This window comes from Dama dama, chromosome 22 (assembly GCF_033118175.1).
Source record: "Dama dama isolate Ldn47 chromosome 22, ASM3311817v1, whole genome shotgun sequence".
Taxonomy (NCBI): domain Eukaryota; kingdom Metazoa; phylum Chordata; class Mammalia; order Artiodactyla; family Cervidae; genus Dama; species Dama dama.
In genome coordinates, this window is record NC_083702.1 from 26,488,615 (window position 1) to 26,516,155 (window position 27,541).

Genomic DNA, 27,541 nt, shown 5'->3' on the forward strand with positions numbered 1-27,541 from the left:
GTGGCCCAGAGGTTAAGAAGCCACCTGCCTGTTCAGGGGACATGGGTTTGATCCCTGGTCCGGGAAGATCCCACATGCCATAGGGCAACTAAGTCCATGAGCCACAACTACTGAAGCCCGTGCACACTAGAGCCTGTGCTCCGCAAGAAGAGAAACACTGCAATGAGAAGCCTGCGCGCTGCAACTGGACGGTGGGCCCCAACAGCTGCAACTAGAGAAAGCCCATGCATAGCAGCAAAGACCCAGGACCGCCAAGGAAGTAAATACTTTTTTTTAATGAAGAAATGAACCTCGGGACCCTCAAACCAGGCTTTTCAAATTCATTTCTGACCATTCCTTCTCTCCTCAGACCCCCAAAGCTAACCCTGCTAGTTCATTCTCATAAATGCCATCAGAACCTGTCCTTTTACTTCTCCAAGACCTCCTCCTAGTACATGTAATTTCTCCCCTGGACTCAGCTGTGGTCTTCTAGCTAAAAGACTTTTCTACCAGTCCGCCTTGCCCTGCTCACCACTCTCTACTCTGCAGCCAGCTACCTTTCTATGACACAGATTCAATTCATTGCTTCAGTCTATAACATTCTATAGCTCCCCACTGCATGTGAGGTAATTGCACTAAGGCATGAATGGGCCACTCTATCTGGCCTCAGTCTGTCCTTCCACAACTGTACCTCACCCCCAAAATCTTCTTTCCTCTCTGAACTTATCATCTCCTTTCATGCCTGATCACCTATCATACTTGCCTACTGAACCCCTACTAAATTTATTCTCCCTGGCTCACTATGACTCTTCTCTACATCCAGTCAAATGCCACTGGATCTATGAAATTCCCCCTGCTTTCCCTAAGGCAAAATGAATAACACCTTCCTCTGGCTATATAACCACTCATTTTCATATACTACATGGCCCTTAGAGCACGGGTACTAGTTTATGTCCTTCTCTTTGTCAATTTCTTACTGGATAATAAGCTCCCTGATAGCACACCCTTTCCTTTCCTCAATGCCTAAAATGTTAATATTCCTATGATTTGAAACTACTAAACTAGAGAATTGGGTCATAACTGGAAATTAGTACTCTTTCCTTGACAACTGAATAGATTCCACAGAGGAATTTACTACCACATTCATATCACCTTTTTTTTTTTTTTAAAAAAAAGCTTTTTTGGAGTATGGGGCTGTCTTGATGGTTAACCAGTAAAGAATCCATCTGTAATGCAGGGGACACAGATGACGCAGCTTGATCCCTGGGTGGGGAAGATCCCCTGGAGGAGGAAATGGCCACCCTAGTATTCTTGCCTGGGAAATCCCATGGACAGAGGAGCCTGGGAGGCTATAGTCCAAGGGGTCATAAAGAGTTGGACACGACTGACCACAAACACACTGGAGTATGATTGGCTTACAATGCTGTGTTAGTATCAGGTTTACAACAAAGTGATTCCGTTCTACATATACATACATTCATCATCCTTTTTCAGATTCTTTTCTCATATAGGTTACCATAGATAATTATTGAGTCAAGTTCGCCATGCCACACAGTATTTTTGACATCCCACTTTGAACTCAGTGTTCAGGCAGAATAGCTCTAAAAGCACACCAACATACAGCCTCAGTGTTATGAGGAGGCCTGACTCCTTCTTATTCTCAAGATCCATCTCCTCGATCTCCCAGCTTCTAGAACCTTGTCTCACTGCAACTCTCCTGTGAAGCTGAGCTATCAAGTCACATTTTTCTAACCATCTGATAATTATTCTTTTTTTTTTTTTTATTATTATTATTTTTTTCCAGTGGGTTTTGTCATACATTGATATGAATCAGCCATGGATTTACATGTATTCCCAATCCCGATCCCCCCTCCCACCTCCCTCTCCACCCGATTCCTCCGGGTCTTCCCAGTGCACCAGGCCGGAGCACTTGTCTCGTGCATCCCTCCTGGGCTGGTGATCTGTTTCACCATAGATAGTATACATGCTGTTCTTTTGAAATATCCCACCCTCACATTCTCCCACAAAGTTCAAAAGTCTGTTCTGTATTTCTGTGTCTCTTTTTCTGTTCTGCATATAGGGTTATCGTTATCACCTTTCTAAATTCCATATACATGTGTCAGTATGCTGTAATGTTCTTTATCTTTCTGGCTTACTTCACTCTGTATAATGGGCTCCAGCTTCATCCATCTCATTAGGACTGGTTCAAATGAATTCTTTTTAATGGCTGAGTAATATTCCATGGTGTATATGTACCACAGCTTCCTTATCCATTCATCTGCTGATGGGCATCTAGGTTGCTTCCATGTCCTGGCTATTATAAACAGTGCTGCGATGAACATTGGGGTGCACGTGTCTCTTTCAGATCTGGTTTCCTCAGTGTGTATGCCCAGAAGTGGGATTGCTGGGTCATATGGCAGTTCTATGTCCAGTTTTTTAAGAAATCTCCACACTGTTTTCCATAGCGGCTGTACTAGTTTGCATTCCCACCAACAGTGTAAGAGGGTTCCCTTTTCTCCACACCCTCTCCAGCATTTATTGCTTGTAGACTTTTGGATAGCAGCCATCCTGGCTGGCGTGTAATGGTACCTCATTGTGGTTTTGATTTGCATTTCTCTAATAATGAGTGATGTTGAGCATCTTTTCATGTGTTTGTTAGCCATCTGTATGTCTTCTTTGGAGAAGTGTCTGTTTAGTTCTTTGGCCCATTTTTTGATTGGGTCATTTATTTTTCTGGAATTGAGCTGCAGGAGTTGCTTGTATATTTTTGAGATTAATCCTTTGTCTGTTTCTTCATTTGCTATTATTTTCTCCCAATCTGAGGGCTGTCTTTTCACCTTACTTATAGTTTCCTTTGTAGTGCAAAAGCTTTTAAGTTTCATTAGGTCCCATTTGTTTAGTTTTGCTTTTATTTCCAATATTCTGGGAGGTGGGTCATAGAGGATCTTGCTGTGATTTATGTCGGAGAGTGTTTTGCCTATGTTCTCCTCTAGGAGTTTTATAGTTTCTGGTCTTACATTTAGATCTTTAATCCATTTTGAGTTTATTTTTGTGTATGGTGTTAGAAAGTGTTCTAGTTTCATTCTTTTACAAGTGAGAAAGAAGAATGGAACTGGAGGAATCAACCTGCCTGACTTCAGACTCTACTACAAAGCCACAGTCATCAAGACAGTATGGTACTGGCACAAAGACAGAAATATAGATCAATGGAACAGAATAGAAAGCCCAGAGATAAATCCACGAACCTATGGACACCTTATCTTTGACAAAGGAGGCAAGGATATACAATGGAAAAAAGACAACCTCTTTAACAAGTGGTGCTGATAATTATTCTTGTTTTTTTTAATTATATATGTTTTCACTTTATTGCAATCCTTGAAGCATTGCTAAGCATTTCAATCTACCCTGCCCTCTCCTCTGGCTTTCCATCAGTATTTATTGAGCACCTACTACCTGTCAGGCTTTCTACCAGATGCTGATATAATCAAATAAACAGGACACTTCCCTGCCCTTTAAAGGTTTACAGTCTAGTTCTGCAGTGACAAACAAATAGGCATATCAAGAAGTAAAAAGTGCATTTTCTCCTCATAACAAGCCAGTCTGCACACATTCTGAAGAGGGTTTTCCCGTAAAACACTAATTTCCTCATTTCACTAATATGTTCAATGACTTCCAGTGGCTCCGTATTACCCATATAATTATATCACTCTATCCAAGACGGCTCCCTGAGCCAACTCTGCAGGACTATAGTTCTCTCTGTTTTCCAAATTTAAGATTCCCCAATATAGCCTGGGGTCCACTAGTACTAAAAATATTACCTATTACTGCCCTGAAATTTAAATTTAACTGGGGATGCTGGATTGTATCTGGCAACTCTATACTTAGGTTTAGTTCAGTTCAGTTGCTCAGTCTTGTCCAACTCTTTGTGACACCATGAACCGCAGCACGTGAGGCCTCCCTGTCCATCAGCAACTCCCGGAATCCACCCAAACCCATGTCCATTGAGTCAGTGATGCCATCTAACCATCTCATCCTCTGTCGTCCCCTTCTCCTCCTGCCCCCAATCCCTCCCAGCATCAGTTTTCAAATGAATCAGCTCTTCACATCAGGTGGCCAAAGTATTGGAGTTTCAGCTTCAGCATCAGTCCTTCCAATGAACACCCAGGACTGCTTTCCTTTAGGATGGACTGGTTGGATCTCCTTGCTGCCCAAGGGACGCTTAAGAGTCTTCTCAAACACCACAGTTCAAAAGCATCAATTCTTCGGTGCTTAGCTTTCTTTATAGTCTAACTCTAACATCCATACGTGACCACTGGAAAAACTGTAGCCTTGACTAGACAGACCTTTGTTGACAAAGTAATGTCTCTGCTTTTCAATATGCTGTCTAGGTTGGTCATAATTTTCCTTCCAAGGAGTAAGACCAGTCCATTTGTCTCACTGTTAAATTTGCAATGGACTCCAGCACTTGGATGGGCAGCTACCCCATTTGAAATGTATTCTCTCCTCATCTTTCACGCCAATCTCATCTTCTCCCATAAATCTTCCCAAGCAACAGAGGCTGTGGTTTGATCTCTAATGGTTTAATTGAACTTAGAAAATATCAAGTTACTACCTAAAGTGACAGTACTGCAATGGTCTCAAATGGAATAGAATAATCTGGGGGATTCTGAGAGATTTGTTTTTTCCTTCTAAAGCTTGAATAAAACTACTCAAGCTTGAGAAATATTGTTTTACCTAGTTTACTTGGTCAATATAAATTCAAGATGACTTCCTACCTCTTCAATTGGAGGAGTTGAGTAGAAAGGGAGTGGATGGGGGGAAGGGTGGAAATTGTGCTCTCTTTAGTATAGACCCATCAGATGGTTGGATGGCATCACTAACTCAATGGATTTGAGCAAACTCCGGGAGATAGTGAAGGGGAGGGAAGTCTGGTGTGCTGCAGCTCATTTGGTCTCAAAGAGTTAGACACGATCTAGCAAGTGAACAACAATAACTTTGTAACCTGGTGCAGGCTCGGTTCTCACTCTAAAAATTCCATACGTCACACCTGTTAGAAAGGCTATTATCCAAAAGACAAGAAGTAACAAGAGTGGGTGAGAATGTGGAGAAAAGGGAACCCTCATGCACTCTTGGTGGGAAACTAAACTGGTATAGCCACTATGGAAATCAGTATGAAGCTTCCTCAAAACTTTGAAAATAGAAACCTCAGATGGTCAAGCAATTCCACTTCTGGATATCTTGCCAAAGGAAACAAAAACACTAACTTGGGAAGACATATGCATTCTCATGCTTACTGCAGCATTATTTATAAGAGCCAAGATGTAGAAACCACCTGACTGTTCATCAGTGAACAAATGTGTAAAGAAAATGTCATACACGATGAAATATTGCTCAGCCATAAAAAAGGAAATCTTGCCATTTGCAATATGGATGGTCCAACATGGATGGACATCAGAGGCATTATCCTAAGTGAAATACATCAAACAAGAGAAAAACAAATACTGTATGAATTAGGGTATATATGAAATGTAAAAACAAATAGCAACCAAAAAAAACCCCAAATTCACAGATGCAGAGATAAGACCAGAGATGGGGGTTGTGGGAGTGAGCAAAATGGGTGAAGGGGGTCAAAAGGCACAAACTTCCAGTTGAGCATAAAACAAACTAGTCCTGGGGATGTAATGTACAGAACAGTGACTACAGTTAATAATACTGTATCACATATTTGAAAGTTACTGGGGCAGTAATAACATTATATCACATATTTGAAAGTTATTGGGACAGTAGATCTTAAAAGTTCTCACCAAAAGGAAAAAATAGTAACTATGTGTAGAGTGTGCGTGTGTGTGTATGTGTGTGTATACACTCAATTGTGTCCACTTCTCTGTAGCTCTATGGACTACAGCCTGCTAGGCTCCTCTGTCCATGGAATTTTCCAGGCAGGAATACTGGAGTGGGTTTCTATTTCCTACCCCAGGGGATCTTCTCGATTCAGGGATCGAACCCATGTCTCGTGTATCCTGCATTGGCAGGTAGATCCTTTATCACTAGCGCCACTGGGAATGTGCATAACTATGTGTGGCAATGGATGTTAACTAGATTTACTGTGGTGATTATTTCACAATATATGCAAATATTTAATAATTATGTTGTACACCTGAAACCACTACAATGTTTATGTCAATTACATCTTAATAAACAAAAAATTTTAAGCATTAGATTAAGTTACCTTAATTGACCAAAGGAATATATTCAACAAGAACTCATTCATAGCTCTATACTTTAATAAAGTCTCACTTGAAATAAAAAGCAAAAAAAGTTCTTCATTCCAATGAAATATATTACTTTGTTAAGGTCTAGTATATTACACTTATACTTGCTCTTGACAGAATATATCATTGCAAATAGGTGACCTTTTCCAACCCAAACACTCTCTAGAGCCTAGTTTAAAAAAGAAAAAAAAAAAAAAAGCATTGATTACAAAGGTCATAAACTTCCAAAGGGATTTTTTTAAAAAGAGAACAAATTTCTTCTCTTCCAGCATTACATATATATGTGTGTGTACATATTTATCTGTGTGTGTGTGCCCATACACACACATTATTAATACATTTAGAGAAACCATTATGAAATGGTTTGACTGTTATCCAATAGGCTTAAGAAAACAAAAACAAAGAATAATCTAAATTTCTCTACTTGTTCAGAAAATTATTACCAGAAAAATAATGAACAGGCTTCACAGGGAGCTATTTGGTGAGCTTCAGAACAGAATTAAAATCTAATGTGTCTGATGCCACTGAAACACATTTTCTGGCATGTATTTCATACTCGGGCTCCCCAGGTGGCACTAGTGATAAAGAACCTGCCTGCCAACGCAGGAGACACAAGAGATGCAAGCTCGATCCCCGGGTCAGGAAGACCCCTTGGAGGAGGGCACTACAACCCACTTCAGCATTCTTGCCTGGAGAATGCCATGGATAGAGGAGTCTGGCGGGTTACACTAAGTCTATAAGGTCTCACGGAGTCGGACATGACTGAAGTGACTTAGCAAGCACGCACTTCATACTCTTCCAGATGTACATTTAATTAACTAATACGTTAGCCATGGTGTACCAGTAGCTTAAAGAGGTAACACAGATGTATGAGGGAATACTTCTCTAGCATCATGGCGCACTACGACTACAGTTCTATTGTTGTTTAGTCACTAAGCTGTGTCTGACTCTTTCGCAACCCCACAGACTGTAGCCCGCCAGGCTCCTCTGTCCATGGTATTTCCCAGGCAAGAATACTAGGCTGGGTTGCCATTTCCTTCTCCAGGGGATCTTCCTAACCCAGGGATTGAACCCGAGTCTCCTGCCTTGAAAGGTGGATTCTGTACCACTGAGGCATCAGGGAAGTATGACCATAGTCACTGCAGACTGAAGTATACCCTTGCATCTTGGGAACTTTGGCTAAATAACCTAATCATACTGTGCCTCAGTATCTTTGTCTCAAAAATGGGCACAATAATAATAGCCTTTAGGCTACATGAGATTACATCTGTAAAACACTCAGCACAGTTCCCATCTGTGAAAAATACCTCCTAAATAGCAGTAAAATAGAAGATATAAAAGGCAAAGATCTTTGTCTGTTTTTCTTTCACCTCAACTACCTCAATATCTGGAATAAAGTAGATTGTCAAGAAATCTTCACCACCATCTAAGTCTAACTTCTGTTGACTTTATCACACAACGTCAAAACTAACTCTCATAATTCCATGCTATTCTAACAGCTCTGCCCTTGGTCCAGTTGAAATTTTTCTATATTTACCCAGTATTTGTAAACTGAAAAATATAGAACGATCTTATTATTAGACTTTTACTTTGAAAATATTTCTTCATATAAATGCTGGCCTAATGCCTAAGCATTTGTAAAGTTTTATTACCACTCAATGAATTTCTTTTCTTCTCCACTGCTAAGATGTCACTTTTTAGCATAGAGTAAACCTGCAAATTCTATTTACCTTGTACTTTATCTGGCTACTCTGCCAAATTTTCTTATTAATTCTTGAGTTTTCCCAATTACCTCCAAAGAAAATAATTCTTGTTAATATTTATACTGATTACTTCATTTTCTTATCTTGTTACATTAACTGAAACCTTTAAAACAACACTGAATGGAATTGACAAGAGTAGATATCTCTGGCTTCTCCCTGATTTTAATGGAAGTAACTTTAGTATTTAACTGTTTATAATTTTCTGTTAGGTTTCAGTAAATTTTCTTAATCATGTTAAATTGACTTCCTCTTATTTCTCTTTAGCTGGAAGTTTTGCAGTGGCTGCAGAATTTTATCAATTGCCTTTCTGGCACATACTGCTCTAGCCATGGTGTTTTCTTCTTTGTGTGTGTGTGTGTGTGTGTGTGCACATGCACATGCACTCACTCAGTTGTGTCTGACTTTGCATCCCCATGGACTATACAGCCTGCCAGGCTCCTCTGTCCATGGAATTCTTCAGGCAAGAATACTGGAGTGGGTTGCCATTTCCTCCTCTAGGGGGAACTTCCCAACTCAGCGATTGAACTCATGTCTCTTCCATCTCCAGCACTGGCAGTTTTTAACACTGCGCCACCTGGGAAGCCCATTTTCTTCTTTAGTTTGATAATATAATGAATTATGTTGCAAATCATCCTGCTGTTCGTCCTCTGCATTCCAGAAATAACCCTGCTTGTTTCTCGTGTATTATTCATTTTATACACTGACAGACTAGTTGCTGGTACTTTTCAAGTATTATTCAGAAACACAATTAGTTTCTATAAATTTTAATATTATCTTTATCAGGTTATGGTATTACATGGTACTATATTAGAGTTATGTTAATTCTGTATAAGTTGAGTTGTGGATATTGTTTCCTGTTAGCATTTACTGCAGATGCCAAGGAAGTTGCTAAATATATATAGCTTAAGCCTAGAGGAGAATAATGCACTGCAGGTAGAGATTTAAGAGTATCACAATACAAGAGGAATGAAAATCATGAAGACAGATAATATCTTCCAGGAGAAAATGTGCACCTCAATAAGATCAGTGTTCCTAAGGTATTTTCCTTCACTCTTTTAAGTGTCTGATGGGGATGAGATACCCAGAAAAGAGTCTGAATTGTGTAGGGTCATGGCATCTAAGATTGTAGAAAGCTTTTATAAAGGAGTGATCAACATTATTAAAAGAAAAAGAACCCAACAGGGGATCCTTGAGAAAAAGTCCATTTGTTTCAGCAATTAGATACCAAGAAAAGCAATTTCAGTAGATTATTTAGACGTAGAAGTCAGGTCACAGGTGAATGAAATTGAAGAGAGGGAGATTATTCTTCTAAAAACACTGAACAATAAAGGAACTGGACAACAACATATATCGGCACAGTGGTAAAGAGTCCATCTGACAATGCAGGAGATGTGAGTTTGATCCCTGGGTCAGGAAGATCCCCTGGAGGAGAAAATGGCAACCCACTCCAGGATTCTTGTCTGGAAAATTCCAAGGACAGAGAAGTCTGGTGGGCTAGTCATGATGTTGCAAATAGTAGGACATGACTGAGCACACAGGCATGTATGAAACATATATCTGTAGGATAAAGATTTTCTCCTTCAGAACCAGAACATTTTAAGTATATTCACATGTTGAGGGTCAAAAGTTTATAAAGAAGAAAATACTAAAGATACTAAAGAAAAAGGAGATACTACATTAAAAGAAAACCCACAGGATACTGGAGGGAATGGAGCCAAGGACAAACAACAAGAACACCTCGTTCACAGAGACGAGATTAAAAAAAAGTTAAAAGTAAATAGAAAAGTAGATTAAATGTAAATGGTGGTAGAGAGCTGATTTATATCAAGCCTGATGGCTTCAATTTTGAAGGCAGCAGCAAAGACATTGGACAACTCTCCAAAAACGGGCCTCAAGGGGAACTATGAATGTTCAGTAGAGCTGTTGAAGGTCATGAGCAAGGATGGTGGCCAAGTACAAATAACTGGTTCATCCCTTGAGGCTGAGTGAGAGGAAAACCAATTATTTGTGGGAGCATCAATTTATATTTTATTTGCTTGTTTCCACCAATGCTCAGTCATGCCATTGGGGTAGAAAAGCAGGGAGTGGAATACCAATGACAATTTGTCACACAAAAGCCTTGCTGGGCACTAAGATAAAAGGGTAGGCATGGTAGAAGATGGAAGGGGGCTTACATGACCAACAGTTGGGTTCAAGGTGGACAGGGAAGAAGCCTGATAGATTTAACCAAATTAGGGGAAAAAGACATAATGGAAGAGCTGAATGTTTGAAATCAAAGAACAGCTGTATTGCAAGTGAGTCAAGATGATATTATGGAGTTTAAGATTCTTGAGATGGGGACTTCCCTGGCAGTTCAGTTGTTGAGACTCTGCACTTCCACTGCAGAGGGCACAAGTTCAATCCCTGGTCAGGGAACTAAGATCCCATATGACACAGTGGTGGTAAACACAGTCGTGTCTGACTCTTTGTGACCCCGTGGGCTGAAGCCTGCCAGGCTCCTCTGTCCTTGAGATTCTCCAGGCAAGAATACTGGAGTGGGTTGCCATTCCCTTCTCCATGGCCCAGCCAAAAAAAAAAAAAAAAAGACTGCTAAGATGAAATATTTATCTTTAAGGACAAGAAGCTGTGTGTGATCCTAGGAATGGAGGGCTGATGTTTAATAAGGGAGTTCAACAAGGTATGATTGGTTTCAGATAGGTCCTCTATAAGCCTTTTGAAATCGCCAATAATTAAGACAATAGAGAAATGACAGGAGTGAGAAAGGGTAAAAATTAGTGTAACCAGACTGTATCGAGTTTTTTTCAGAGGATGATGCATTTTTATTAGTTGATAGAGATGGTTGTGTGTACCCAAGAGAATACCAGCTTCTTCTTTTGGTTTTATGGAACAGGGGATTTACTCAGTTAAGTAGTGCTGTTCCCTTGTGGACTGCTGAAAGGAGCGCCATCTCCTTAAAGGAGAGGCAAGACTCTGTTAAAGCAAAGATGAAACTCAGTTAAAGGCAATGTTCTGATGAAAAAAGGCCAAAAGATAATAGACATAGACAATGACACGAGGTTTCCAGAAGACCCAGTAGAAATGTGTTGAGCTGAGGCACCAGTAGAAATACAGCAAATGGGGAAAGGGATGGAAGTGAGAGGATTAGATCAAATTGATGGGCAAAAGGGTAGTGGCAGTGGATTTGTCCTTCACCCAGTGGTGAATAAGTACAGGGCTGAAGAGCTCATTTAGAAGTATATGGGAAGGGACTTCCCTGGTGGGCTGGTGGTTAGGACTTCACCTTCCAATGTAGGGGGTGCTCCCTGGTTGGGGAGCTAAGACCTCACATGTCTCATGGCCAAAAAAACCAAAACATAAAACATAAGCAATATCATAGAAAATCCAATTAAGACTTTAAAATGGTCCACATTAAAAAAAATCTTTTAAAAAAAGAAGTATATGGGAAAAGAACCTTGAAAAAGAGTGGATATAGGTATATGTATAAATGAATCCCTTTGTGGTACACCTGTGGAGAAGGAAGTGGCAAACCACTCCAGTATTCTTGCTTGGGGAATTCCATGGACAGAGGAGCCTGGGGGGGCTACAGTCCATGGGGTCACAAAGAATCGGACATAACTGAGCATGGCATGCCAGGTGGTACCCCTGAAAGTAACACAACATTGTAATCAACTAAAATATAAAACAACATTTTGAAAAAAATTTAAAAAGAAAAAAAACCCTTATTTTATAATTAAAAAAATAAGTAGATGACCTCAACTATCTTAACTTGGGCACAGCAAGGGCTCCTGAAGATATATTGCTTAATCCCAGGGAAATGGCAATCACCATGAGGTTCTAGAAAAGACAAAAGAGCTCTTTTCTTAGAAGGGACTTCCTCCCACCTCCCAGGGCAGTGAGTTCCGTCCCCACTACAGTTCTCTCCAGTGTCGTTTACCCACTTTTATTATTTAAACAATTTCATTTCCATGATTTCAAAATCTCCCAGGAGATGTCTGAAACAGGAACATAACGAGTATACATGGGATGCAGGATGGTGATACTGTCTTCAAGAATTCAGGATGCTAAGAAACACTTTCAAACATTTCAATCAACTGTATGGATTAAAAAGCCTGGTCAGGAACTTTTCTTATTCTAAGATGAGGGGGGAAGTTCAATACTGAAGCCATAGGACATTGTGTGATACAGCAAACAAAGCCCATAACTGCATCTCTAACACCCTGAAATGTCTGCGGTTATTTATAAACATTTTCTTCAATGCCAGCTAATGGTGAGCCCTCATGCACAATCCTGTGGAAGGTTTTCAGGGGTCAAGGTCAAGTGTAGAGCTCTCTGAAGTGATCCAAAAAATATATTAAAGCTATCAGAAGAAATAGGTTAGTATCTAGTTTTTCAGGTAATCAATCCACCATAGACACCATTTCCTTCAGATAACTTTCTAAAAAATAAGCACTGAGAAGCAGCATGTGAAATTGTAATCTCTGGCAACAATACTGACTGCAGAGGTACTGTGATGTGATATAGTTCACATAGGGAATTTCAGAAACATCGCTAAAATGTGTGCAGACACGGAGAATTGAGGATTCCAGCCTTCTTCTGCATGAAATTCTGTGCCTGCTACAACATAGAGCTGAAGCAGAGGCCCTGAACAATGCGTCTGGATAACAGGCATTACCTTCTAGAAGAATCTGTGGTATAACATCATCAGATTGGAGCCAACTGCCTTTTGGAGGACATCTGCAAAGACGCAGCACTGCATCTTGGGACATCCTTTCTTGGCACAATCAGCTGCCTCCCTGGACCCATCCTGGTGGTGGCAATGAAACTAGGCCATTGGGGCTGAACTGATGGTGCAGTCTTACAGGGCTTCCCCGGTGGCTCAGATGGTAAAGAAAACCACCTGCAAGGCAGGAGACCCAGCTTTGATGCTTGGGTCAGGAGGATTCCCTGGAGAAGGGCATGGCAACCCACTCCAGTATTTCTGCCTGGAGAATCCCACGGGCAGAGGAGCCTGGCAGGCTAGAGTTCATGGAGTCCTAAAGAGTCGTACACAATTGAGCATCTAACACTTTCACTTTCAACAGGGTAGCGGACATAAGATATGTATTATTTGATTCTCCAAACCAGTGAATGATATATTTTCCATTTCTCTGCTACCCAAGTTAAACTTTGAAACTCACACTATATATTGCATTACTTTTGTAAACTTTCTCCCAAACGAACATGTAATCCGTACACAGTTGGCATCAAATATCACTGGATGGCAGATGAGTTTTTAAAATGGTAAAATTAGACACTACATCTGATCTAAATTCATGGAGTTTTCTTCTCTAATACGAGAGCTATGTGATAACTTAAAAATACATGTTTTGTCATCCTTACGTAGCAGTTTATTCATTAGTATATTCTGTATTCTTCTGCAATCCAATGTATCTCATCATATCTCATATTTGGTTATTTTCCTTCTCAAAACTCCCTGTTACAAACCCAATGCATTTAACTACCAAACTATGTCCATAGGAGACTTGGACAATAGCTTACATTTTAAATTACAGTGATTGTGGGTGCTGCTAACCTGTCAATCTCAAATATATTTATAAACTACACACACAAAAATGAAATGAACAAAGTGATTTCAGACTAACCAGCTCTGACTACACATTTTAAGAAAATCACGGGGTGTGCCTAGGATCCAATGAGAACAATTTGCTACGCACTGCAGTGTTACAGCTTTCTAAATGGTAAGTAACTGTTTAAAAATTCCAAAGCCTTCTTAAAATGTTGCACTTAAACATTTCTGCAATAAAATCTTATTGAACTGTTGCTTTCATTAATTTTCTACAGACTAGAGAGCAAGGAATTCAAGTTCGATTTTTTTTTTCCTTTTAACTTTGCCTACTACTAGCAAATAAACTGTGCCTCTTTTTTAAATAAACCCTTGGCCTTGAGTTTTGGCCCCTTAATAGTAGTCTACATGGTTGACTACCCTTGGTGTTAAATTTTCTTAAATTGTATTTCTGTCAGTGTATCATTTTTTTAAGCAATGGACCCTATAATAGCAAGCACTGGTCTGTCAGGAGTGCATTTTACCAGCACGACACAAGTATTTTTCACTACAGGAGACAAACAATGATATGTATTACATGTAGTAAACACTGCCTTTGGTACATAGGGTTCTTTTAGCATTTATCTGTCCAAACTCTCACTGTGTCCAGAATTGGGGGTTGCCGGGAAGGGAGAGAAACCCTGCCTTATATTAATGTTGCCAGTAGCCATAGTACAGTTTTAGAAAGAGTCCACATACACTGGGTATTTCTCATGAAAGCAAACCTTGATTTAATATTAAATGAACAGAGTCAGGCAGAGCAGCTCATGCTCAGTCCTTTTCTTTCAAACAGCTACTACATCTCCCTTTTGAAACTCTTCTCCCAAGTACTGGTATTCCCTTCCTTTTATTCACATGTATCACTACCAAACAACTTGCAATCAAGCTTAAAAAGCTATTAAAAATAAGAGTGCTCTCCAAATTGGAGGTACATAAATCTCAGGGATCCTTAAACAAGGAACAGTTTTTCTGTTTATTTGATACCTTAGCCTTCCTAATTTTAGAAATGTACAATGGAATATTTATCGATATCTATTTAAATTGAGGGTGCCCACTTAAACTTTCTCAGGATAAAGGTATATAATCAAAATGTTTTCGAGGAAACTGTGAAAAAGAATACCAGTTAAAATATTGGCATTCAACTGTCCTTGCCACCTGAGGAAAAAAGATATATAAATCAAGACTACAAATGAAACTTAAAGCAAGCTAACATTTTATACATAATTCTACCCTATGGGATATTAAATATGCTTTACAAGGTCATAGAACTTTCACATGCTTGAGTGTGGAGAACGTGGGCATATAAGACATTTGAGAAAACTACCACCTCAGTTACAAAGAAAATCACATGTTCAGTGATTTCCATCAAAGATTCAAATTCATCTTACTTTATGCAAAATACACTATAATCTTTTTTTTTTTTTTTTATTAGTTGGAGGCTAATTACTTCACAACATTGCAGTGGGTTTTGTCATACATTGACATGAATCAGCCATGGAGTTACATGTATTCCCCATCCCGATCCCCCCTCCCACCTCCCTCTCCACCCGATTCTTCTGGGTCTTCCCAGTGCACCAGGCCCGAGCACTTGTCTCATGCATCCCACCTGGGCTGGTGATCTGTTTCTTAATTTAACAACCCATTCCAGATTCCCATAATCTCCACTCTTAAATTCTTTTTTTCCTATATGGCTTCAGGTACATGTGGTATTTAAGCATTTCTTCATCTACCTTCTTTGTAGATGAAAAGTAAAAGATCTTATTATGTTACTAGCCTTTCATATTCTTGATTATCAATCATCCTTAAATCTCATCTTAATCTGTTTCCTTAGTCTTTTTATCTTTTTTCTTAGTCTCTTTTCTTCTTTAATTTTCTGTCTTATCTTCATATGTGTGTGTGTATGTGTGTGTGTGTGTGTTCAGTCATGTCAGACTCTCTGTGGCTGCATGGACTGTAGCTCCCCTGGCTGTTCTGTCCATGTAATTTTCCAGGCAAGAATACTGGAGTATGTTGCCATTTCCTACTCCAGGGGATCTTCCCAACCCAGGGATCAAACCTGCATCTCTTGCCTCTCTGCAACGGTAGGCAGATTCTTTACCACTGGCTCCATCTGGTAGCGCCATAACTACCCATAACTCAGTGCAATTCTTCCTCTGTAGCAACAGAAGCTTATGCTAGAGTGTTGGCCTGTGGGTTGATTCTTTCCTTATGGCGTTTCACTGACACTGCCTGAATGGGTTTGCTACTACTATTTACAGATAGGTAAACTGAGGCTTGGAGAGGTTCAGTAAATTCCTAGGAAGATACAACTAGGAAGTAGCAGAACAAGGGCAGACATCACATCTGTACTCCTCACCTTGATGCCTCTGAAACCTAGGGATTAGGTCTAACTAGCATCTGCTTTGGGAGATGCTTAGAGAATTAGTAAGAACTGATACACATTTTTCTTTCTACAAAGTAATACCACAGAAGGTGAAAACAGCAGATGAATGAATGCATCGTAACAGTCACACATGACTAACATGCCATTAATGATAGCTGGAGTGGGGTAATACAATGTGGTAGATTAATGAGAAATACCCAAGTGAAATGATTTAAAATACACTGTATGTGTTAAAACGAAAGGCAGAATGAGCTTGTGACTTTATTTTCATTTATTACTTTTTTCCCCCCAATTTGTGACTTTAGAAGCACAGTGAAAAACTGAGTTTTGGTGAAACTGAAAGGCTCTGTTTACTCTTAAGCAGATAAATCCACAAAGGAAAATCAAAAATGTTTTTAAAATTTTTAATCTCCTCAAAATATATAACTTTTTTCTTAGGTCATTGCAGCAATCCACAGTTAATTGAGAAGACAAAGCATTTAACACCTTTAGTGGAGTAAGCATGTGATTTCTATGCTAAAGATGATAGTTAATTTAATAACTATCAGTGACAAGATTATTTCAACACTTGGCAGACTATCAGTCAAGACCAACTGTCTTTTCCTTAAAATCAAGCTCAAACTGGGGGTCTTCCCTGGTGATCCAGTGGTTAAAACTTTGCACTTTCACTGCAGGAGATGATAATTAGTGCAAATATGTTATTTTAAATGTTTTGTACCAGAAACTAATTTCATTAAACAAGATTCGGCTTGACTTTAGAAATAATGGCAAAAGATCACTTTTCAGAGACAATAACCGACGTTTCTCCTTCAAGAGTAGAAACTGGCAGTCAATGAAAAATCCATATCTTTTTACATAAACATTCAAAAATATCAATCCTTGGTCGGGGAACTAAGATCCTGCATGCTGCATGGCATGGCCAAAAATCTTTTTTTAAAAAATCAAGCTCAAATTGATTCATTTTGGAAGGTGAGAATCACAAAGTGATTAGGAATATAGGTCTTCAGCTTAAAGGAGGACAAGATGGCCATTATAACACATGCCCCACCTACCAAACGGAATAGAAGGACTACTAGAAACCGTAACAGGAAAAGAAGAAAAGAAAACACTTAGGATGTGTAGGGTGACAGTAGGAATTAAGGATTGCAAAGTCATCTGGCCACCACTTCATAGCTTTCTGGAAATTACGTTCGAGATTTCTTTGTGCATGAGGTGTAGACAATCACCGCTTTGAAAGCTCACTTGTTCATGCTGTGACTCTGTAAGATCAATGGGCAGCTTCTTAGCCAACACCCATAATGCATTCTAGCCCATTTTATACATTTAAATACAGGCTCAAGCACTTTGATTATATTTACTGCTTGAATTTAACTTTTAATTTTAAAAGTACAAATAGCTGGCACGTCCAGATCCCACTCTCACAAAAAAGAATGCATATTAATCTCTTAGTTTGGAAGATGAATGCCTGGCTCTTCTTAATGTGAAATTAAAATTAGTGAGCTAGGGTTAGGTGAGGGGTGAGAAGCAGGAGTATAAACAGAACACTTCTGTAACAATTTATCTCATCTCACCGAGAAGGTGATTCAATTGTTTTAAGTAACAATACATCTTTGATGTATTTCCTCTAAATGCTGGATTTGGAAACATTGACGATAATCAGAGCAAATATGTTATTTTAAATGTTTTGTACCAGAAATTAATTTCATTAAACAAGACTCAGTTTGACTTTAAAAATAATGGAAAAAGATCACTTTTCAGAGTTAGAATAACTGACATTTCCCCTTCAAGAGTAGAAACGGGCAACCTATGAAAAATCCATATCTTTGCAATTTTTATTATATAAGTATTCAAAAATATCAATTATATTGTGATCAGGGCAGAGTTTAATGACATCTTTGGCCAAGGTGTTACCTTCACCTGTGCTGTGTTGGCAGCTTTAGCTTATCAATATGAACATTCCTACTGTATTATATAATAATTACTCCAATAACCATATAGTAGACATGTGTAGATGTATCAGTTTCAACTCAGACATACAACTATACCATCTCCGTGAATCAGCAACAGTCAAATGACCTAATCCTGAGGACTATTTTGAGACACATACTTCACAACTATTATATAATCACACAGGGTCATCACTGAAGCCAAAGAAAAAAGACATTAAAAAAAAAACAACAACAGTAAATTATACATTAAAATGATCCCATTCAATTTAGCAGATGAGTTCTGTAATCCCAAATGGGAATTCAGTCTATAACAGCCTGAGTTAGCGTCACAGTGGTTCTCACCTGACATTTAGGAAAGTGTAGGGGGCATTCGTGGTTGGAACAGTGATACCACGGTACCACAAAAGCATATAGTGGCTGCCTCTAACCCTTGCTTCTTCCTCTCTGTCTCACTCCAACCACACGAGCATCCTTGATTTTCTTCAAACACATTAGAAAATCTTCCACTCCAAGTTCTTCACACTGACTGGCCCCTATGCCCAGAATGTCCTACCTATACATCCCCATGGCTAGCTCCTTCACTTTCTTTAGGTCTTTATTCAAGTCACCCTCTCAACAAACTGTGCCTGTCTACCCTGCTTAATTTTTCAAATCCTTATCTCCTCCCCACTACATTCACACAGGCATCATCACCCATAAATACAAACTCTGCAAACCTCTTCAGGTCAGTTCAGTCACTCAGTCGCATCCGACTCTTTGCGACCCCATGGACTGCAGCATGCCAGGCTTCCATGTCCATCACCAACTCCCGGAGCTTGCTCAAACTCTGACACTACTCCATTATCCCTGTAGCATTTATTATCTTCCTAATGTACTCAATACTTATTTTGTTGATTACCTGCTTTCCCAACTAGAATATAATCTCTACACAGGAAGGAGTTATTTCTGTTTTACTCCGCCTTGCGTCTGACAGCCTTGTACAGTACCTAGAGTATGTGCTCAGTCGCTCAGTTGTGTCTGACTCTATGGGACCCCATGGACTGTAGCCTGCCAGGCTCCTCGGTCCACGGGATTTTCTCAGCAAGAATACTGGAATGGGTGGCTATTTCCTCCTCCAGGGGATCTTCCTGACCCAGGACTGAACCTTCATCTCCTGCAATGGCAGACAGATTCTTTACCACCAATGCCACCTGGGAAGCCCCACCTAGAGTGTATAGGATAATAGTTGTTTAGTGGAGAAACGGGGAACTATGATGCTAAATGTTTTGCCATCTGTTGATAACTTACCAGTATCTGCAGTGAGAGCTGAATGATACAAACAGCATGAAAGTTACAAGGCTAACTCTTCCTTTGCATCTAAAACTTAACTATGAAGCTTGAATCTCAGTTTTTATAAAAGGACTACTGGCTTACCGAAGGATTTTCAGAGCACAACTTCTACTTATTATTTATAACGTCCCTTCTGAAATTTTTTTTCTACTTATTCCTAATTATACCTCTTCTTATTCTCTGTACTGGTTCCATCTGATAGAACCATACTAAAACTCTATTTTTTCCTTAGTTATTTAACAATGGTGAGTACATCAGCTGTAAAAAAAAGAAAATTGAAAAATAATTTGCCATTAAGTGCTTCCCAAATTTCCCAGACTATCTTATTCTTTACATAATAAAATATTAATAGTTTTATATTTATGTATTATACAAAATCAATTAGAAATATAAAGTTATATATTCATTATTTATATAAATGAAAATATTGGCATTCAAATATTTGTTAAACAACTAAATGGCTTCATTTTCAAACTGCTAGAGACAGCAAAACATGTAATCATAAATACCAAACATGTAATCATAAATACGAACCCCAATCCTATTCACTCAGCAAGGACATGTTGTCAAAAGAAGGGGTTCTTGTAGCTTAGAACCTTTTTCATTTTTTCTCCCTAATAAATGGTCACAGAAAATACTAGTTGCTAAATTTTAAGGCAATTCAGTAACATTATTTCTTTTTATCTCCCAAAACACAGACATCCCTCAATGGATAGTCACATGCAATACTTACAGGCTTTAAAATTATGTTCACAGTATAGTACAGTTGAACTTCTCACCCGTAAAACTAAATAAACCTGCCAATTCAAACTACTACTCATTTTTAGCGTTAGATGTTATGATCATTTTTTCATTCACCTCTCTACTCCCATCCCTTCTACTCATCTTAGAAAGTGAAGTGAAAGTGTTAATTGCTCAGTCATGTCCGACTCTTTGTGCCCCCATGGACTGTAGCCTGCCAGGCTCCTCTATTCATGGAATTCTCCAGGTACGAATACTGGAGCGGGTTGGCATTCCTTTCTCCAGGGGATCTTCCCGACCCAAAGATCGAACTGGGTCTGCTGCACTGCAGGCAGTCTCTTTAGAGTCTAAGCTACCTCAGTCTAATATGCAGCTGTTGGTCAGAATGTATTTTTATGGGATGGTTGATAATAACAAAGTAAGCATCATGCTCAATGCCATAAGGTATTTTGTGAACAGTCTTGACTCTTTTTTAGTGAAATGTGAGCAATCTATCAAAGGGTACTACTTAAAAGATTTCAAAATCTTTTAAAACAAAAAAGGATAATAAAATAATTTCCATAATGATCTGTAGCTCTGCTGTTAATTGAATTGCTAGAATAAAAACATGGCATTGTTTTAAAAGTTTTCTGAAATCAGAATCAACTAGTGATGTCTAACTTCTTTTTGCTCTTGAAGTTGCCTGTTGGGATCCCACAGCATGAGATGGGAATTTCTTTTTTCTTGGTGGTATTTAGATCACTATTACATGTTATCATTAGCACATTTTATGATGTTCCCTGACCCATTACTAATCCATGTCATATTGGATATTTATGTTTACTAAAACTGATTTTGTTTTTATTAATAGGATGGGTTTACTGTAGGCGATGCTTTACTGCATTAGTAATAACAATTTTAGTTAAATATGGCTTTGGTGTACTCCTATGCAAATAATCTTTGAAATCCTAAGAGTCTTTTATTTTCCCAGTAGCCCAGTTGGAGAGTTTTTAATATTACATTGAATCATAACAAAACATGCTGGTTAGAGTCTAACTTAACACATGCAGCTTAATGTTAATTTTCCAACTTCAAATCAGAGCTCTAACTATTCCGAGATGATTATTTATCTCAAGTGTGATTTTTGTTTTCAACTAATAAAGTCCACAGCTAGAGAATTTTGCATCATAAAAAACCTAAACTATGGAGCAAGAGAATTCAGCAAAAGAAATGGAATCTTTATATAACTAAAAAAATTCGTTGAGAAGAAAAATATATATCAAGAAGTTTTGATGGTACAGAGCAGAAAGCAAAAATGGTGCAGGTGAACGCCCAAGTGACTGATGTGGGATTCATTATAACTATGTTTGTAATACAGCAAATATGCTTGATGAATGTAATAAAAGAGTATGCTTAGGTCCTAAGTTCTTGAGGGAAAAGTTATCCATTTATATGGATAATAAGGGGGGGGAACCTCAATAAGCAAAAGAAATTGCTTTAAAGTAAGAAACAAACCTAAATGTCACATTTCTTGCTTCACAATGCAACTTCTACTTCAAAATAAATTTCTTATAAATACCCTTGAGAAGGGGAACATACGGTTAATCATCAAAACAAGTATGTTACGATGGTAGAAACGGAAATGAAGCAGACAGTATCGAACTCCATCGGAGCTGAGAAAAACAGAATTGGGTGATAAAAATCACAAGGGAATAAAGTTAGGCCTTCCGCAGTATTATAAAACTTGTCTTTCCTCTTAGAATGGCGAACACCCTGTAGGAATAAGTCAGTGCTATGGTTTACAATACTAAGGAATTAGCTGGCATCAAGTATCTGAATTTTACAAGTTTCAAAGCCTGCCAAAGTATGGTGATCTGGTAAAAGTCAATTATAACCAAAGTCAATGCACATTCTAAGGCTGTATAGATTCTAATATCTGTAAGTGCAATATGCCTACACACACCTACATCTCTTTAGGTGCTTACAAAGGGAAATGCCATGAATCAGTAGGAATAATTGCTTGTATAAGCCGATTAAAAAATTAAAAAGGAGGAAAATGCCTTTTTAAAGAAATGTGGCTAGTGTAAATGTTGTTTTAAAAAGCTATTTGGTTGATTGAGAGAGTATTGCTATTTTTATTTTTACTTGTTCTCAAGATCTTGTTCTACATTTACAATCCACATATTTTAACATTTATTGATAACAGTAAGAAACGTTAATTTCTTTTTGGAAGATAGGATGAGGTTACAACGTATAATTTTGAATGATAAAGGACATTTTCATAGGAACTGGTAAATGTTTTCAAACCAAATAGTAAAATAAGATTTCAATGACTCACAATATAATGAGAAAAAAAATACAATGGTCGTTTAGGTTGGTGCAATTCTTCTTTAAGGCTACATAATTTTTATGTGAGGCAGAAAACTGAACTACATAATGCATTTCTACAATGCATATATTCATCAAAACCATTTACAAAATTATTACTTTCAGCATATTTTTAAACTGATTGCTTAATAAATTATGTTTATGCAGTCAAAACAGCATTAACATTTACTATTAGTCACTTAATGGAAGTTAATGGTGAGCTTATAAATGAAGTGCTGGCTTACTTTGATATACTTTAAGAGCAACCAAAAATAAGAGATTCTTTCCCAGAGTTCTATGTATTTATAAAGTGCAAAATAAGCAATTTTAGCAATTCTCAAATGTAGTTCTTCCATATGTATTTAATCCTAAATATACTTGTAGAAACAGAATATTTTTCTGCTAAGTCAGGTATGTCTAGCTTATCCATTTTATGTGTAAAAACTATCCTGATTGAAGTATTCATGCTTTATGAAAAGATAAAAAACAGTAAAGACATAGAAACAGTGTGAAGTATTTTATTTTTAATATTCTTGGTGGGGGTTATTTTCAGTGACAATATCTCAAGTCTGTAAAACAAACCAAAAGTCACAAAACTAGAATAATTAAGAAAGTACTCATTCCCTGAAAATGAGTATATTACAGAATTAAGGACAGATAAATTTATAAATAAGAAATTCTCTATGTAGATAGGATATTTTTAACAGAGACTGTTGCTCAGGAATTCTAGTGTGGATCTACCAATTTTTCGCTAAAGCAAGGGGCATTCTCCCAAAGTAATCTACAAAATTATCCCTCTTGATTTGTGCTGGTCCATGAATGATAGATATATACTATAAAATGTTTGAAATAGAATGCAATAATGCTGTTCTATAATAAACAGAAAAATAAACTTAAAATTATAATACTTTATAAGGTTATAAATAAAGCAAGATAATTTGCAGGAAATATAGCAGTATTTTTAAAAGACCCTAGAGTCTAAGACACTTAGATAGCAAAATATCTCAAAATACTAAGATTAGCTTAGACATTTAAATATGATAAGTTATGACTATAATAAAATGTTAAGAAAGCTCAAATTAAAAAAAATTTATTTGGGAGGAGCTTCATCCATATAAAAGATTAGCTTTTTTTGGAATTTAAAACAATAAAAAGTTATATTTTCAATAATAATAATGTGCTGCTCTCCAGGGAAGATCTTTTCAACTGCCTAATATCTAAAAGAAGCCAAAGCAGGAAAAACAGAATGAATATGTCAGTTAGCATTAAAAAAGAATCTGTGCAGTGAGCTGTCAGATAAAATAATATTAATAATATATTCATATTTACTTTTAAGGCCATAACTATCTACTAATATAAATTTCATCTCATAAAAGTTTATTTAGAAGCTCCAGTTTTGATCAGTGTGAAATAAAGTTATAGCTTGGCTAATGCTCTATGTAGCATTTCATTTTTCTATTTTAAAAATCATATTATTACATTGAGGCACATAAAATTTGCAATCAGCATCACAGTTTCAAATCCTTTTTGTTAATTGGTAGCTGTGGTGGAGCATGAAGCATCACTCTTTCCCAGTACTTTCATTTTAAACAAATCATCCTCATGTATAAAAATAGCAAATTGCATTAAATTTTATACAAGATGTTTTCTGTTCCTTGTGTAGAAAAAGCTATATGTAGCTTTCCCTATAGCTTTGAGTACATTCTCTGGTAAAACATCATTCACAGAGATGTAAGATACAGTCTTTATCACCTTGATGCTTAAAATATACCACAAGTAAGAAAATGCAGGCTTAAACTTAAAAACTGGCAAAAATGGCCCAAAAGCTTAAGTCTAAGTGCTAATATTCTACACTGTCTCCAAGTTGAGAAGTAAAGTACTAAGGTTTATCTCATGGTTCTGACTTCATGAAATTTGACATAAAATCTTAATTCTAAAACTGATGATATATTAACTACTTTATTCATATTTACCAAACAAATCAGAATGATAGATAGTTTAGTAGTAACTATAGTCCTGTAAACATCATTACTAAACCTTGGCTAGTTTTACATAGTAATTGCTAATTTACTTTATGCATTCTTTAGTTCGAGGCACAAAAATGCTTCCAAGTCTACTTTGTCATAAACAACTTAAAAAAAAAACCTCTAACTGTATGGGATATATTTTTAACAGATACATTGTTAGGTCTTGGCATGTAAGTATCAGTGGGCAGATTGACTTCATAGTTTAAGTCAGAGCGTGATTAATACAGGAATTTTTAAAATGTCAATGTTTCTGTTCCTATTTCTAATGAGTTTCTGAGGATGGCGAGCAATCCTACAAACTGACAAATTCCCTCTCATCAGACACGTTCATCTTATATTCTCCAGAAAAAATAAAAAATACTACATCAGCCCTGTTATGGAAAGTGAACTGTCAAGATTTGAAACTTAGTAATAAACTGTAAAACTGTTTTCTTTTTCTTAAATACAGCTAAATGCGCCTCAAAGAAGAAAAAATTACTGCAGTAAGTTTCCAACACCCTAAAGAAAATATCTTATCATTTAAATTCTTATATTTATCATTCAAAGAACTTGTAAAAACCTGTCATCACCACCATTACTCAGAATAAGGCAAAATATTAATAAAACGTAAGAACTTCAAGATTCACTGCTCAGCAATAAAAGTGCTTTTTGTGTTCTCTTTTGGAAGGAGAAGTTAACTAGGAAGTTAAATACACTTGGCAAAAAGTATTTCACTCTTCTCTAGATGTGAAAAATTATCTGGCCCAAGATAATATCTATAATCTATAATTTACTGGTGCAGGTAAGCTACTTTTTCTTTATCGTTTCCCATGTTCTTATTTAGATGCCTGGAAAGTTAGGCCCAGAAATACAAACCTGTAAAGTATGCATGGCTCGTTTGTGCCTCAAAGATATCGCATGATATCCAAAAACCAGTCTAAACTACTTTTTAATAGGATTTAAATGGTTAAGCGGTGGCTGTACAAAATACAAGAAAGCAATGTGTTGAACACAGAAGGAAATGAGAAGTTATTTTCAAAGCTCGGGAAAACAGCCACAGAATATTACTTGTTCACTGATCATACTGCAGATTTTATGTAATTAATAAATTATTAGATAGTAACAATTTGAGGTGCACCTCCCTTTTCCCCTTAGTTAATTTTTGTCTAACTTAAAATCATGTCTCTCACAGAGCAGGCATAAGCATTTTTGAATGCCTGTTTATACAGATTGGAAGAAAATAATTTGTACATAAAATCTGCTTGAACATCTTCATCTATCTGACATACAGAGTCAGATTATTTTAATTTGCCAATCAGAGACATATGCTTTTAAACACAGAATTTCATTGTGCTATGCACTTTCCACATAAAACTAATACCACATCTACAGCATAATCTGTAACACATGACACGGTGTTTCACACCCATCCCATTTACCCATTTCACTTCTGCAGTTTTTAAGTGTTGATGAACTACTTCTTGCCAAAGAAGCCACGTTATATACAACAAAACCTTCAGTTTAAATAACGGATAAGCTTGCTGTTAACAACTCAGTTTGAAATGTTAACAACCCTTAGGCTGTTAACATAACAACTGGCCATTAATGTGGTAATGACCAATTTGAGAGGAAATTGCACTCTGAGAAATGAATATATTGGCAAACTGGACCAGGGTTTAAATTTGAAAGAGTTAAGATTAAAAAAAAATAAAAAGTAACAAGATTAAAAGTTTGAGCTTATCAGAAATCAACTAAAGTTATATCACACAAAGTAGCAGATAGACTCTTTTAAAGATTTCTGAGATGAAAACTATTTTGATAAATTCCCTTCAACAACACACTTATTTGAGACTATCAAATACTAGTTGAACAACTTATTTTTATTACCATAAGGAAGACGAAAACAATACAAGGTTACTTTCTCTGCTCTCGACTGTCGATGACCGCGAGAGTTTCACTCAGGACACAGGTATTTCATTGGCAAATTTGTATTTTTGAGTTAAAAATAGCCTGAGATTTCAAAAGACTAAATTTGACTCAATTTTTGTCTTCATTGCATATTATTAGAACACTTTAATCTTGCCTAGACTATATAACCTCCTTGTTTTTGAAAGTGTTGTTACATGAATCCACTGGAGATTCTGCAGTGGTAAACAAAAGTCAAAGACAGAGTCCAAAAGCCTGTGGCTATTGGTTAGGAGGATAAAGCAAAACTAGGAAGCAATGTCAAGTCGCTAAAAGCAAATACACTGTGCAAAAATCAGATTCTAATTCACAAAGAGCAGAAGAGAATTTTTTATTTGCAAGAGGAAAGTTCCAAGACTGCAGAGTCTATAAGAATTCATGAAATAGCTTAATTCTAATGATTAGTTGCAGTAGTTAGAGAACTCCTTCCCTTAAGCCACTTCCTATTTCCATGGCTAGGACCTTACATGTATTTTGTGCCCTTGGAACATAGAGAAGTGGCAGCAAGTGGTCATAATTAGTCAGGGGGCTGTCAGATGAAGCAGTCCTAAGAGGGGAGAGAGTAGAATCTGATAAACAGTACCAGGCGCACCCTCTTGTAACAACCATTCATCAAACAATATGTTCTTCTACATAGAAACTGAATTGGACTGAAAATAACTGAATTATATATGAAGCAGCACCAAATTCCCTAGAAAACACCTTCCGAAATGACCAAGGAGTTACTGCTGATTGATAAATTTTGTGTCATAAGGGAAAAAAATTCAAAATAAATCACTTAATGTCAGACTAGAAAAAATGATTAATTGTATCAAATATGAAAACCCAAATGATGCCATATATCATTTCTCTAATTTGATAGATCCTACTTTATTAATATAAGTAATTTGCAGCTGAATGAAGTCACAAAGTCCCCTGAAAAGCAAAATAATTTTTCTTAAACATAAGTCTATGTGTAGAGTACTGAAGGCTAGAATGCAAGATTAACCTGCTTCATGGCTTCAGAAACAAGAACATCTGCGGTGTCCTGAAACTGTTCAGATGTTTATAGGTTGGAGAGTGGCTATCATTTCCCTATAATGATGGAGATCATTACTTTGTTATTTTCCATAAAGCTACTGACAAGTTTGAGGCAGATGAACATTCAAGTGCTATCTTTGCGAAGATCACTTGGAATGCCCTGGGGTTGCGGGCAGGAGGAGGTGT

General features: G+C 37.4%; 1 protein-coding gene across 6 annotated transcripts in view; it reads right to left on the reverse strand.

Annotated features, from left to right (window-relative positions):
- Positions 1-27,541, reverse strand: part of LMO3 (LIM domain only 3) — a 65,046-nt gene that overhangs the window by 29,346 nt on the left and 8,159 nt on the right. The gene's annotated exons all lie outside the window — the stretch shown is intronic.